The sequence below is a fragment of the Rattus norvegicus genome, chromosome 3 (genome assembly GCF_021556685.1).
Source record: "Rattus norvegicus strain SHRSP/BbbUtx chromosome 3, alternate assembly SHRSP_T2T, whole genome shotgun sequence".
Classification (NCBI taxonomy): Eukaryota; Metazoa; Chordata; class Mammalia; order Rodentia; family Muridae; genus Rattus; species Rattus norvegicus.
Window position 1 is genome coordinate 128,371,124 of NC_141536.1, and position 14,888 is coordinate 128,386,011.

Below are 14,888 nucleotides of genomic sequence, written 5' to 3' on the forward strand. Positions count from 1 at the left end.
CTACCTAGACTATGCTAGTTTTCCTAAATGTGGAACCCTACACTAACATTTAATTTGTATATTTGGCGTGGTTCAAAAGTGTAAAATACAGAAGGAGATGGGAGAAAGGATAAATAACACTAAGAATGTTTGAAAAAGCTATAAGGAATTATTTTATATTTGCCTAAAATTACATATAGCAGATATGAGCATTATGTGTGTACTTTTAATGAAGTTATGCCACTTGGGTTGAAAATGCTTCCCGTAAGAGCTATTGACCTATTACCAGGCGTGAGAGTTATTGATTAGGGGAGTTCAAGAGACTCCCAAAACAATATAGTCAATTGCTCTTACCACTGTTTACCTCCCAGAGGCTGAAAGTTAAGTCCCTGCTGCTGAAAACACCACACACTTCAGACGCAGAACTTGGAATATTAGAGTTTGTTCTGAAAGTCTCCTCCTTTTCACCCAGCATTTATAGTACCAGACGGTGCTATGCAAGCTGCCTCTAGAAAGAAGCAATCAGTAGTCCCACCCAGTCGTCATGCCTGTGAATTGCAAGACTGCCCAACACAGAAAGATACCCCTAAAGGTACAATAGTGGCAGTCATATCTTGATGGTAACCAAGACTTACACACTCCAGAAGAGGGAAACCAGGCTTGGTACTGGAAGCCTAGGCAAACACCTTGGCATATCAACGTCATAGATCTTATATGGGAACTTACTACCTCTACTGTATTAGATGAGCATAGTTCCTAACTGCATTCCAACATACCCTTATTCCACAGGTGAGTTATCTCCCATTCCTCATTAAAGAAGTCTCCCTTTACAGCAGGAAATTACTTCAGAAAGTCAAAGCTAAATAAAATGCAGATACAAATGTATGCAGGAGCCTTCTGTCAGTAGTTATAGCTACAATAGAACATCTGAACCTGGGGCTCAAGGAACATAGCAGAAGAGGAGGTAGAAAAGTTTCAAGGGCCAGAGGACCAGCGATGGTGTCTTCTAGAAATCACAGGGAAGGTACACCCAGGATATCTCAACAATAGGGCTATCTGAACAAGACTTAAAAAGTGAAAACACCAATAGGCATGCTAATATTGAAAAGGACAGCATCACAGAGGCTCCCTTAGACAAAGAACTGTAGGCAAGACTTCTGAGAGAGGGAAAATTCGTCTTCCCAAAGGGAGAGCAAAGTACACACAAGTGACATGAAATGGACTGAGCAAGTTGTTTTACAAAGAGTCTATCAAGTTGAAAGAGTGTAATGAATATAGGCACGATTGGAGGGAAGAAAGGAAAAGAAGAAAATATAATTATACATTCATTAAAATTTATAAAATAGAAAAATAAATAGTATAGTTTTAGAAAGAAAGTATACAATAAGTAATAATAGGATAATTGTGGCAGAATACTTTAATATAATTATCACCAACACTCCTCAAGATATTTTAATAAAAGCCCACACATGCCTAGTCAGCCTGGAAAAGAAGGTGAATGGTATCTAAATAGGTGCATAGCTTATACAGTATGGAAACATTAGAAGAAGAGGTGATTCAGACTCCAGGTGCCAGTGGGACGGACAGCACAATATTTCACCATGCTACTCCGAACTGTGCACAATTTGAGATATTTACATTGTTTATTTCTGTTTACTTCCCTTTAATACTCTCAGATGACAAGTAAATCCTGGAGAGTTAAAGCATAGACAAGGAAGCCTACAATCTCCTTTCCTTGGTGGTTCTGTTAGACTTGGCAGTAAGAGGAATGAAGTCTGTAGAATCTGCCACATGAATTAGCAGATGGTATTCTTTGAAGGTGACATCATTTGATGTGGGGAATCTGGGATGCTAAGTCAATATTGTCTTTACTGTCCTCCACTCTGTCTTGATATTTCTCTCTACCTGATTACATGGATAACCCAGAATTCCCAAGGCCTGTGATAAGACCTTTGTCCTCAGGTTCGCAAAGGCAAGAGTTAGATGTATGCAAGTTTTACTCTCCACCAGCCTTCCCTTCCTAGTTATCTTGTGGAAGCTTCTCTGCTTGGCTTCTCAGATTAACTGATTGATAACTTGCCTGGCCAATGAATTTTCTCATGGTACCTGCAATTCCTCAACTTCTCACCTAGCTGAAAAAACAATGAGACCTCTCATAAATCCTTTCCATCATTACTTCATTTCTAAAGCCTATCTCAGCTGAACATCAAAGTTACCTTCTAGAATCATCCCATCCACAAAGTATACTTCAGCATGCACTTCACAATGGGCTCTGCCCAGGCTGAAGGCGATGTGTTCATATCTTAACTTGAGAACAAAATAAATATATGCCAGTTGTAGACCCATGAGTACTGGGAACATATTGAGAATCACAATCTCAAAAGAGGGAACCTCACATGTAATGATGCTATCCCACAAATGTCAGGCCCATGAAGGACATTTTGACTTGTGCGTATGTGAGTATGTGTGTGTTGGGGGAGAGGGAGGGTGTTGTTGCTACAAGTGTATGTATGAGTGAAAGCTCTGAAAATAATCCAGACAAAGTCAAGCGACCTGTGAGGATTTATGGAATAGAGACCCCATGATTCTGGAGTGTGTAAATGAAAAGGTTTTTCTTTTTAATCCTTATGTATATTTGCATCAGTTGCTTCTTAGTATGACTGGGATTTACTCTAAAGATAGTCTTCAGTTCTCAGTGAGCAGGCTGCTGCTGTGCCCTGTGTACTCCCTCAGCATTCACCTGTAAATGCCACTTCCTAAAATAGCTGTCACTCTGCCAGAGGGCTTTTATCTGTGGATGCATCCTGTCACCCACACACAAGCAAACCAGAAATACTGAGGTAATAAAGCTCGAGCAGCCCTCATCCAGTGACTCCAAGAAGTTCTTGGACACTTACCACTTCCACCATGTCCCTCAGTGGGATGACTCTGAAGTCAACCTTCTTGGCAAACCCCTCAGAGCTCCAGGGTTGGTTGAGTGCTGGTCCTCAGTGGTCCTGAGAGTCATTGACCACTTAGTTCATCTGTGTTTCCTTCCTTTCTCACTTCGTCAATCCCTACTAGAGTTTTCAGTGATCCTGCTCCCGGCAACCCGCCCTAGCTTTTCTTTGGATCTGTTTCCTAGTGATTAAAAAAAGTCTTTATCCTTGGTTCACTCTAGATTTTAACATAACTAAGGACTCATGAAGCTAAAGATGGTATTGGGTAAAATAAAGAGAAGAGGTTTGACAGGTAAAATGAGACATCTATCTATACATTAAAGATTTTAGATGAATGTTTTCGCAGCTGTTTCTGAATGAATTTCATGTCAGAGAGTGGTCTGAGACATTAAGAAAAGTACCATTCTGATGAGAACCCCTTAGGAACTAGATATGTGCCTTGCAGTTGAGGGAGCAGTAGACCGGTGACTAACTCTAGTTGTCTATAAGCCAAGATGTAGAGAGTAGGTAATTTACCATTCTAGGACCGAAAGAGCTGAAGGGGTTTGCAACCCCATAGGAAGAACAACAATGTCAACCAAAGCTCCCCAGAGCTCCCAGGGACTAAAATACCAACCAAAGAGTACATCTGGGGGTACCCATAGCTCCAGCTGCATATGTAGCAGAGCATTACTGGGAGGGTAGCCCCTTGGTCCTGTGGAGGCTCGATGACCCAGGGTAAGGGAATGCCAGGGTGCTGAGGAAGGAGTGGATAGGCAGGTCGGGGAGCACCCTCATAGAGGAAGGGGGAGGGCAGGAGTTAGGGGATTTGTGGAAGGAAAACTGAGAAGGGGGATAACATTTGAAATGTAAATAAACAAATCAATAAAAAATGAAAAAACAATTAAATCAACCAGATACTGGAGTCTTAGGCTTTCCCAAGGGGAAATTTCTAATACATTTGTTGACAAACTGATGTTTCCACTAGGATGGAATCTGGTTTTGTGCGAAAGATTGTGTGTGTGTGTGTGTGTGTGTGTGTGTGTGTGTGTGTGTGTAAATATATGTTCTTAAGTCCTACAACTAAGGCCACCTATGGAACAGGTAGCTGGAGCGAGGAGCTTGATTTCTGTGTCCGTAAAGTAGGACTGCTGGATTTAGCATACAAAAATACAAGATACCCTGTTAAATTTGATGTGGAGTGGAACAAAAATTATTTCAAGCACTCCCCCAATACTTATTAGGTGTGTTTATATATGAAAGTATCAATCATTTAGTTAAAAACCCAAGGTAGCTTTTCTGTTTCATCTGACTACCACACTTCCAACAAACCCTCAGCACCACGGAAGAATAAAAATAAAATCCTCACGGTATAGATTGATTGCTTTTCTCATTGTTGTGATAAAATACCAGGTAAGCAAGAACCTACGGAAGGGTTTTTTTGGCCGATTATTGGAATGCATCTTGCTCAACACACTCCATTTTGGCCAGAAAGCCAGGGAGAGATGAATGTTGGTACTCAGCTCATTTTGTCCTTTCCTCCCTTTTTATTCAGTCTAGATTCCAGACCATAAGATGGTGGTACCATATCCAGGGTAAGACTTCCTTCCTAAACCAGACCTCTGGAAACAACCTTATGAGTATAGTCAGTGGTCCGTCTCCAGGCTGATTCCAAATCCACTGATGTGGATGATGAAAAAGAAACATCTCAATGTGATGCTGGTAGAAAAGGAAAATCTTGGGATAGAAGATAAAGGTGTCACTGGGCTCCCACACTCAGCTAGAACGTTAATGAAAATGCAATGCTTTACTTATAACCTTCAGTTAATTGATCTATTGAACATACATTTATTGAGGGCCTTCCTTTTACCAGGGAAAATTCTAAGTACATGGCAGAGAGGAATGAGCAGGGAAGACCAAGCTCTTAACTTCACAATTGTACAATTTAAAGTTGAACACTATGAAACTTGAAATAAGTTATGGTTCTTGCCTCAGCTCTTGTTGGACAATATTGTGTCAGAAATTGAAAAAGAAAGAAAGAAAGAAAGAAAGAAAGAAAGAAAGAAAGAAAGAAAGAAAGAAAGAAGGAAGGAAAGAAAGAAAGCAAGCAAGCAAGCAAATATTCATTTTGAGTAGGTGAGTATTTTCAATCCAGAGTTGGTTGACTCCTTGGGTGTAGAATTCATGGATGCGTAGAAAGTTGTTTATCTATATGGGTTTACTCCATTTCTCAATGGGTTTGAAGCCACATGCCACTTTCCTGTTTCTCTGCTTCATTCTTATGCATTTGCTTCCTCTAGTTACAAAAGAGACAGGTAAGGTATGATGATGGCCATGACTCTGGATCTGGTAGAATTAATAAAGCACATAGCCTCAAATCCAGAAGCCATCCACTTTGGGTACTACATTACCATCACATATGATGTTTTAAAGAAAAAGATAAAAGAAAGGAAGAGATGTAGGATTGTTTGAACTCCTGCCCCTAGAACTTAATTCTCCTATGATTTCTTAAACCTTTTGACTGTGTTCTATAGGAGCTAAAGAATGAAAAAAGATGATAAACCGTAGCTACATGGAAATACCACATGTTGTAGAACTCTACCTCTCAAGGAATAATGAATGGAGTTTAATAAAACATTGGGGAAATTGAGGTCTTCTGACTGATTGCCCATCTTTAAATTGAGTATCTTTGGGGAGACTTTTGTTTTTATTTATTTATTGTCTTATTCTATAATAATGTAATTCACTTTGTAAGCATATTCAAAGAAATATATTTGATAAAGAAGATGTCACCTTATGGACATCAGAGGATGTGTATTTAGATATTTCTCTGCACTTCTCATGTTTGTCTGTAACATTGGCCTCATACAAAATGCTATGTAAGCAGGTTGACAGTTCGATGCTTCTTATCATATGCTCCCTGTTCCCTTTGCTCTTTTATGTTTTTTCCCCATCAGTGATATTACTGAGTTATTCCCCAAATAGAAAATTAAAATGTTATACTGTGTTCAGAGTAGAAGAAATGGAATCTGATATCAGCAAATTTGGCCTTTTCAATTGTCCGTGACTTGCTAGCTGTGAGTCTATTATCAAAATTTACTCCTGGAGATGGTTTTCATAGTTATTGAATATATTTTAGCTCATTTCCCCCCTTGGGATCAGGCAATATGGCTCTCAGAAACCAAAACCTCTTGGTTCTGTTTTATAGGGTAGAGTAGTAACCATATCTCAGGCCAGTGCTTGAATTCTGAGCATTGCCTGACTTTTTAAGAAGGTGTACCTATTAATAATAGAATATGGCAGGAACAGGAAGCATTAGGCATAGTTGGAACTTTAGCCTCTTTTAAAGTAGGAGCTAGAACAGCCCACTTCTCCTTCCCATTCCTTAGAAAGTTAGATGGTAATATTAAAGTGAACTTGGAGGCAAGACTCATGAGGACTCCCAAAATTCCCACATAGGCGGAGGTTTTCTGCACTTTTGGTGGGGCCTTCCCTGACGCTGAACACTATTGCCGTTTGTCACTGAGTCTATAGAATTTTCATGGCCACGAAAGCCCTACTGGGTTATATCCCATGTCTACTATCTTTGCTTTTCAAACCCTTGACTCTGGGAAACTTATAATCCAAATCTGCATATAATTTATAGCAGGGTTTCTTCTTTCTTTTGTTGAATCCTCACTTGGGTCAAAATGTCTTAGTCATCATGTTCACTGATAGAAACAATCCCCTAAACTTTCATTGTTTGTTCCTTTGAATAACTGTCATTGCACAAATAGCAGCCCTCCCGCTACACTGGCTCATTCAGCCATTCATTTTCATGTACCTGAGATGTTTGCTTACAAATGCTACAGTTTTAAAAGAACTCAAGCCTTGCAGATTCGATTAAGTTCTGCAAAAATAGCACACTTGGCCTTCCTGTAGCATAGGAAGCATAGCATAGTTCTATGTGTATTCAAGAGAACCGTTGTACCAGAAGAGCTCTGAATTAAGCCAGAGTGATACTGGCATGTCAGAAGCAATGTGAGCCCTGATTTCCAACAACCACATCACACATCCTGTCTCCAGTGGCTTAAAGCTAACTCTACGTATAGCATAAATATCTACATACATTATTTTATACTGCAGTTCAGGGTAGTTAGTTAAGTATGGGGAAGGAATTGTATTACTTTGCCTCAGCATTTCGATGTGTTAAGATTGTTCTTGACAAAATGTTGAAGGGATGGTTAATTTGTTTCAGACAGAATGCTGTAATTCCTCTTGGCTCAGCAGGGCTGGACCACCCCTTCTGATTTTATAATAAGAAAAGAACACAGTACCTGCATTCACTCCTCTGGCAGTCAGCTAGCGATGTGATTATGTTATTTTCTTTGTCAAGCAGTATCATTGCCTTGTCTTCATTAAGTTGTATCACTGTGGTTTTTTTTCTGTAGTATTAAAGGAAGGCACAGTTTTCTCTTTTTTAAGCATATGGCATATTATAGTCCCAGCAGAATGTATTATTCAATCAAGTTTGCTGAAATTTTTCTCATAGAAATTCTGCTAGGTGATTGTGTTACATTCTTACATGAAAAGTATATTCGAGAGCAAAGGTTTCTTTCTTTTTAATTACTGGTGGGGAGTTCACATGTTACTTGTGCTTTGACATCCATATGGTGGTCAGAGAACAACTATGTGGAATCAGTTCTCTCTTTCCATCCTCATGTAGATTTTAGGATAGAAGGAAAATAATCAGGCCTGCACAGCAACTGCTTTACCCACTAACTCATCTCTCCAACCCCAAGAAGAACATTTTTAGATCCCACTTTTGCAATAACTATATGCAACTATGAGGTCAATTGTTGCATGTAGCTTTGCTACCCCACTAAGCTCTGGGAACGGACCATGCTAGCAGCCCCCACCCACCCAACTTCCCTCAGATGCATGGATAAAAGACACAGGCAGTTATGCCTTTTGACACAATTCCTGGGAGCTCCTTGTCTCCCACCTTATTAATATTCTTATTTCTGCACCTCCTACTTGTCCTAAACTTTAATTTCTCAGTTATATCCCTGATTCCCTGCCTGTAGGAACATCCATAGGTCACCACTCTGCCTGAGATTTCACATGTCTCGTCAATTTTTCTCCAACAGAAGCGTGGCTAACTGTTTCTCCACCCTTGTATTTCTCTGCTTATCTCTAGGGACCCAGAAGTCCTGACCATCCCTTCCACCCAACAATGGCTGCTTTACTGACAGATCAAGGACTAATTGGGGAACAAGACCTTAGCAGCAGGAGCTCCCCTACACCTCACCTTTTCTGTCCAACAAAAATTTCAAAACAAAAATCCTTTTTCAGATATAAATTGAACAACACAATAGCAATCATGCAAATTACACAGTGTGATATACAAATGACATCGCATCTATCATATTTGTCAATTAGATAAAATACTCAACTATCATCATTCCTAACTTAAAGAATTATGATTGTATCCCTAGATTATGTTTAAATTGTAGCCTATAATGCCATCTGAAAACCACATCTTCAATTCTATAACCTCTATCAATGTTAAACAACTTGAGTTTAATTATGAGACTAAAACTAGTCTTTAATGCCATCAGAAATATGAAAATATGAAAATGACTTAAGCATTATCTGGGTATATAGGAAGCACCAAACATAGCTTCTCAATTTTAAACAGTTATAAAGACAGCTGACTACCTGAACAGCCCCCTAATTCCTCAAAATGTTGGAGTATCAATCTTCAGCCTTTGCTTTTCACCCTCTTCATCCATCTAAGAGGACAGCTTCAGGCTACAGGTCGAGTTTGAGTGGGAGATGTATTCTAAGACCTGACATGGGGACCACTGCCTACCAAGCATCATATTATCATGTCAAAGTTTGGAAGGTTCCACAGGGGCAAATGGGACCAGTGAGTCTTCAAACCTGGACTTTCTACTGATACAATCCTAGTTCTGTTCTAATCCATTGGTGAGGTAAACTCATTCAATAAGGAAGAACCTCCCTAGAAAGTTACTTCTCTTGTAACACTGTTAGGCCATGCAAATTACTGAACTATGACTTTGTATGGTTATTTTTTCCATCTATATTTCATGCACTCAAAGGTTAACCCCCATAATATCAGGCAGTGGGAAATTTAAATGGGAATCAGTCAATAGCTGTTAGGGCTCAAGGACTTGGCCCTCATGAGTAGATTAATGTAATTTCATTTATATACTCCAGATCTCATATCCCTGAGTTAGTTCTCATGAGAGTGACTTGTTATAAAGTGACTTTGCTTTCCAAATATTCCAATTTCTACATGTAAACTTCTTTCCATTTCTTTTTTGTATGCAGTAAAAATCACACTGTCTGGTCCATCCAGCTATAAACATCATAAACGAGATAAACTTCTTAAATAATGAGCTTGCAGCTTTAGGCATTTGTACAAAGGTAGAAAGTGTTTATTCCAAATCTAATCAAGTAACAAAACTAATTTTGAATGCATTAAAAATTACTCAAATTCAGATAAATTAATAAAATTATACTGATGTTTTAATAGTTTAACTAGTGTGTTATAGTATAATTTGATGGTTTACTCTTCTTGATCATTATGTGTAGAACATTTAAAAATAATTGGTTTTAAAATTCATTATTAAAAGATCTTTTAACTCATTAAGTGATGCCTAGCTATGTACGAATGTATACACATTTACATAGACTATAGAAATGTTCCAACTCATCCATTGACTGTGAAGACTGAATGAAGTTAGGTGATGGCTGTGGATGATGATAATATATTTATATTACTATAAATTAAAATCTATACATGCATGAAATATTTTGTTCTGATGAGAAAACTGAGTCGCACAAAACACTTGCCCAGGACTGACAAAAATAAAATACATTCTTTTTCAGGAAAGTCTTAATCATGACTATTAGTGACAACTATAAACTATAGATATGAGTAAAACAAGATAATAGGGAAATATCTCCAGTTTTCATTGTACTAAACCTGGAAACTTTACACCCCCCAACCCCAGATTCCCTACTTCCAAATTCATCCACCTTCACTTTCTCTTGCTCTTTCACTCTTGGGGTGCAGACGTGGGGAAAGAAAGACAACAAAGTCAATACAGGCAGATTTTTTTATTACATTTATGCAAAGAAAACAGCAAAGATTAGTCAAGTACTGATTTAGGATTAAGTAATGAAAGTTATAAAATTTACATCAAATTATACTTTTTTGACAACTCTTTTGAAACAAGTTATAAATCCTACAGAAGATAAGAAATGTTAATACTCAATGGACAAGGAAATTTAAATTGAATTGTTGTGAGAGTTGGTGCATGGCCCACAACTGACATGCTTTTACTTGATCAGAAAATAAAAATAATAGAGACCTTTAGACAATTTGGATTAGAAAAGTGAGTTAGAATTCAAGAAGACATCTGATTCCACTCAATCAGCTAAGAGGGTGTGGAAAACAGATAGTATTTTAGACTGAAGTAAAGCCCCTTGAAGACCTTCAGGCATAAAAATCCATATGAATTCATACTGCCTTCATCATTATGGACTTCCATCCCCAGCATAGTACCTGGCATACAGTACTTTCTCAGTAAATGCCTGAAGAGACAAGATATTCTTGCAATACTACTTAAAAACTTATGGAAAATATTTATACACATATTTTATATTCATTATTTTTTCTTTTGGTCTATAAGCATAGTGGAGTCCAAAGAAATCATTGCTGCTAGTGCCCATTTTTAAAGATTCGATTTGCTCTGTATTTTTATTTTAAGCAAATGTATTATTTTCAGCTTTGAAGATAAAAACACCGATGCATAAAAATAGTGAAACAGTGATGTAAATTAAAATGAACACCTGAGAAAGAAAACCAAGCAGATTTCAAGGTTTGTTATTCTCGAGTAAACCTGTGCTTCAGATCTTAAACTCCGAAATCCATAGTTCTTTTTTAGACTCCATAAAACATGCCTGCGGTTGACTACATTGTTGAAATACATTTTCTATGTGCTTGGCTCTATTCTATAAACGTACTGTCATATTCATTCCTGTGCGTTGGTACTCAGTAGCTGCTTTATCTTTAATATTGGAAAAAATTCGGGAGAAATGGGTTTTGTACTTTGGATATAATCCAATGTGAGATCACTCGAAAGCATGACTTTAAAACAAAGAAACACTTCCTTCCCTTGATTGCTTGTTATTAATGCGATATTAGCCCAACATTTCTCTACATATATACCATGGAATGGATCCTGTCCTTCTCAGAATATTTGGATACTTCATTACAGAAACTAGAGGCTCTTGAATTTTCTATAGTTACTCTTTTGTTACAAAAACAAGTGTCTTGGCCTGATGTTGCATGCCTGTAATTGTAGTAGTCCTGGAAACTGAGGCAAGAGGATCCCAGGTGCAAGACATGCTCAGCCTGGGCCAGGGAGACCTTATCTCAAAATAAATAATGAAAAAACAAATTTAATGAGCATAAACTACAAAACAACCCAAAGCAGATAAATAAAATTATAAATGTGATTATTTTGACAGTTTATCGGGAGAAAACCTACAGTCGTTTTCAAAAAGCTTTTGATGAGCATGATTCATTAAAAAATGAGTTGGGCTAAAGTTATTGTATGGTTAGTGAATTTAAAGACACATGGAGTAATTCATCTGTCCTGGAGTGATAAACAAAATTGAGGCCAGTATATGAGGATGTGCACATAGCAATTCCTGGTTTTTGCTTATCATCTTGAGACTCTTCTAATGATTCCTATGGAGACAGACAGTATCTTCCCCACTCTGTGCTTATAAGAAAAGGCTTATCACAGGTTATGGCTAACAAATACCTTATTTTCCCCTTTCTTCAATCTTTTCAAGTTCCCTGGTTTGAAGTTAGGTTTCCTGCTACATAGTCTACAGTCTGGTATCAGTGTATGCCATTTTGTCTGGATGTCTTATTTAAGACTAAACATTTTATTTTCATTTTGAATATCATCACAGCCAAATAACAAACCCCAATAGTGTGGTTTAAATATATCCTCCATAGGCCATGCAAACTTGAACCCCCAAAAGTCTTCCCGGGATATGGAGCCTAAGGGGAGGCATTTGGCCATGTGTCCCCACCCTCATACACAGATATTTTGCCATGGTGTGTCTGCTGTTGTGGGACTAAGCTTGTCTTCTGTTGTAGGTGTCCTTTCACATCCCTTACCCTTCCCTTCTCTCCCCTTATGTTTTCTCCCTTCTGTTCTTTCTTCTCTCATGTTATGAGTCAGTCTGGCTGATATTGTACTCCCGTGCCTTCAGAACTGGAGAAAAACAATTCTGCTCATTATAAATTATGCAGTCTTGTATTATGTCAAAACAGTTCAAAAGTCACCTATGAAAGAGAAGTAATAATAAAGATAAACTTCAATCTATACTTTCAGAATCTCAAAAAATATAAGTATACCATTAATATAAGAGAATATAAATTCTAAAAGATGCTCTATATCCTTCCAAAAGCAGCCAACTTTCTGATGATAAGTCAAAGTAATATATTAAAATTAGAAAATGTATGAAGTTGTTGAAATCTTTAGTCTTTTGCAGTTATTTCTGATTCTGGCTTCTACACACACACACACACACACACACACACACACACACACACACCACCTATCTACACAATAGCAGCATTGTGATCTTCAAAATGGAAGTAAACAATATTTGAATCAATAATAACTTTAACTAACTCCCCCTTTCCTTTGAGATGGTACCTATGCTAACTTGAGTCAAACTTGTAAAATGATCAGTCTGTCCTTGAACTCCTGATCCTTGTGCGTCTGCCTGCTAAATATACAATCTATATTATTTACATTTCTTGTATGCTTATTCATCTAGAGGGGCTGGCTAGCATGAGGGTGTTAACAGCAGCTCTTCATGACATATGCTTGTGATTACATTTTTAAGAGTGATTTGACTCAGTAGTAGATGTTAAAATTATAAAGCTTCACTTTTCTAAAAAAAAATCTCTCATTTAAGAGATATTTATTATATAACCATCTTCCTGCCCAATTCATTTTCTTAAAAATAAAATAATATGTTTTTTTCTGGAAAAATATTATCAGAAATTTTTAACAGATGGCATACCAGAATCTGCAGTCTACTTTGTTTTACCATAGAGATATGATGAGTCATTCAAACCTTTCTCTAATTGATGATCATATCTATTATATATACTATGATATTATGAATTTATATTTAATATTTCTCCAAGTTTTATGGGGTAAAAATTCTCCAAAATCTCCATAGTCATATCTTCTTGTATGGTAAAGGTCTGATTAGTGGTCTGTAGTCCCTAGCTACCTTCAGAATAGGCTGGGTCTTAAAGCATGACTCGTGGATTTGGGCTTTCAGCCTTAGTCTCTAAACTATGAGGAGAGAGGACATGCAGGTTGAAATGGCTACTAATGGACCGTAATTCCATCAGGACTGGGTTGACGATGCTTCAAGGTGGCTTTATTGGCTAAGTTTCCTGGAGAACAATGTACTAGAGAAGGCATGGAATGATCTGTGTGTATAATTGGCATTTCAAAAGTAGGTTTGTGAGTCTGAGCTTTCAATCCATGAGATCTAAAGCTCTATATAGATAGATCTTGTCTGAATTGAGTAAATGGTAGCTAGCTGACACCTGCTGCAGAAAAGAATCATTCGTTTGATGTGTCAGAAACCCCTTTCTCATGTCTGATGTTACAAATGTTCTGTTATGTGGTGGAGAGAGAATAGGAAGAACATACTTTAGCTTTTCTTATGTCCTATGTCTGTTTATTGAGAGAAGACATTTACAAGGATTTCCAGGCTTTGGGAGTAATAAGAACATATGTAAGGCAACATCTGTTCCTTTAAGGATCCTACAGTCTAGTACAGCAGTTCTCAACCTGTGGGTCACGACCTCATTGGGGATCAAATGACCCTTTCACAGGGGTCACATATCAGATGTCCTGCATATCATATATTTACATTACAATTCATAACAGTAGCAAAATTATAGTCATGAAATAGCAACAAAAATAATTTTATGGTCAGGGATCACCTCAACATGAGGAAATGTATCAAAAGGTTACATTAGGAAAGTTGAGAATCATTGGTCTGGTGGAAGAAAGAAGATATAAATACATGCTAAATTTAATGGCCATAGAAAAGTCTAGAAGTCAGTAGAATTTGAGTTCATCATTAGCTGTGTTAAGGAGGTAAAAGAAATTTCAAAGGTATGTTACAAAAGAATTGAAATCACACTGTAAATACTTGGAGCAAGGCTACATATAATTTATGAGTTTTTAGCATATGTCCGGAGATACTTTATTGTGGTTAGGATCACAGGTCGGTATACTTTATGAATTGTTTGAGCTGGCTAAGTATACCTTATCAATGGAGCATGGCAAGTTATAGTTATGAGTGGCTTAGCATGGGTATGTATATTTATGAGTAGTTACAGCACTAATTCTAGGTATGCTTTCAGAGAGGTTAGAGTTTGGGTAGATAGACTTTGTGAGTGGTTTGAACATTGCTAGAGAGATTTTATGGTGATTAGAGCATGGTTAGGTATATCATATGAATGGTTAGAGCATGGCGAGGTATATTGTATGGGTGGTTAGAGCATGGTTAGGCATATTGTATGGGTGGTTAGAGCATGGTTAGGCATATTTTATGGCTGGATAGAGCATGGTTAGGCATATTGTATGGGTGGTTAGAGCATGGTTAGGTATATTGTATGGGTGGTTAGAGCATGGTTAGGCATATTGTATGGGTGGTTAGAGTATGGTTAGGCATATTGTATGGGTGATTAGAGCATGGCTAGGCATTCCTAAAGTGAGTTCAACAAGAGCTTATTGTAGACCCTAAGCCAGTTTCTTGTAAAATTCTTTCAGCTCTCTGTATGTTTGAAAATTGCCATAATAAATGATGAAAAAAGACTACAGCATGCAGCAGGAAAGTAATAAACTATTCTGACAGCCA

At 37.6% G+C, this 14,888-nt stretch overlaps 1 protein-coding gene across 9 annotated transcripts in view; it reads left to right on the plus strand.

The window, feature by feature from the left end:
* Macrod2 (mono-ADP ribosylhydrolase 2) overlaps positions 1–14,888 on the plus strand; it is a 2,026,216-nt gene that overhangs the window by 963,590 nt on the left and 1,047,738 nt on the right.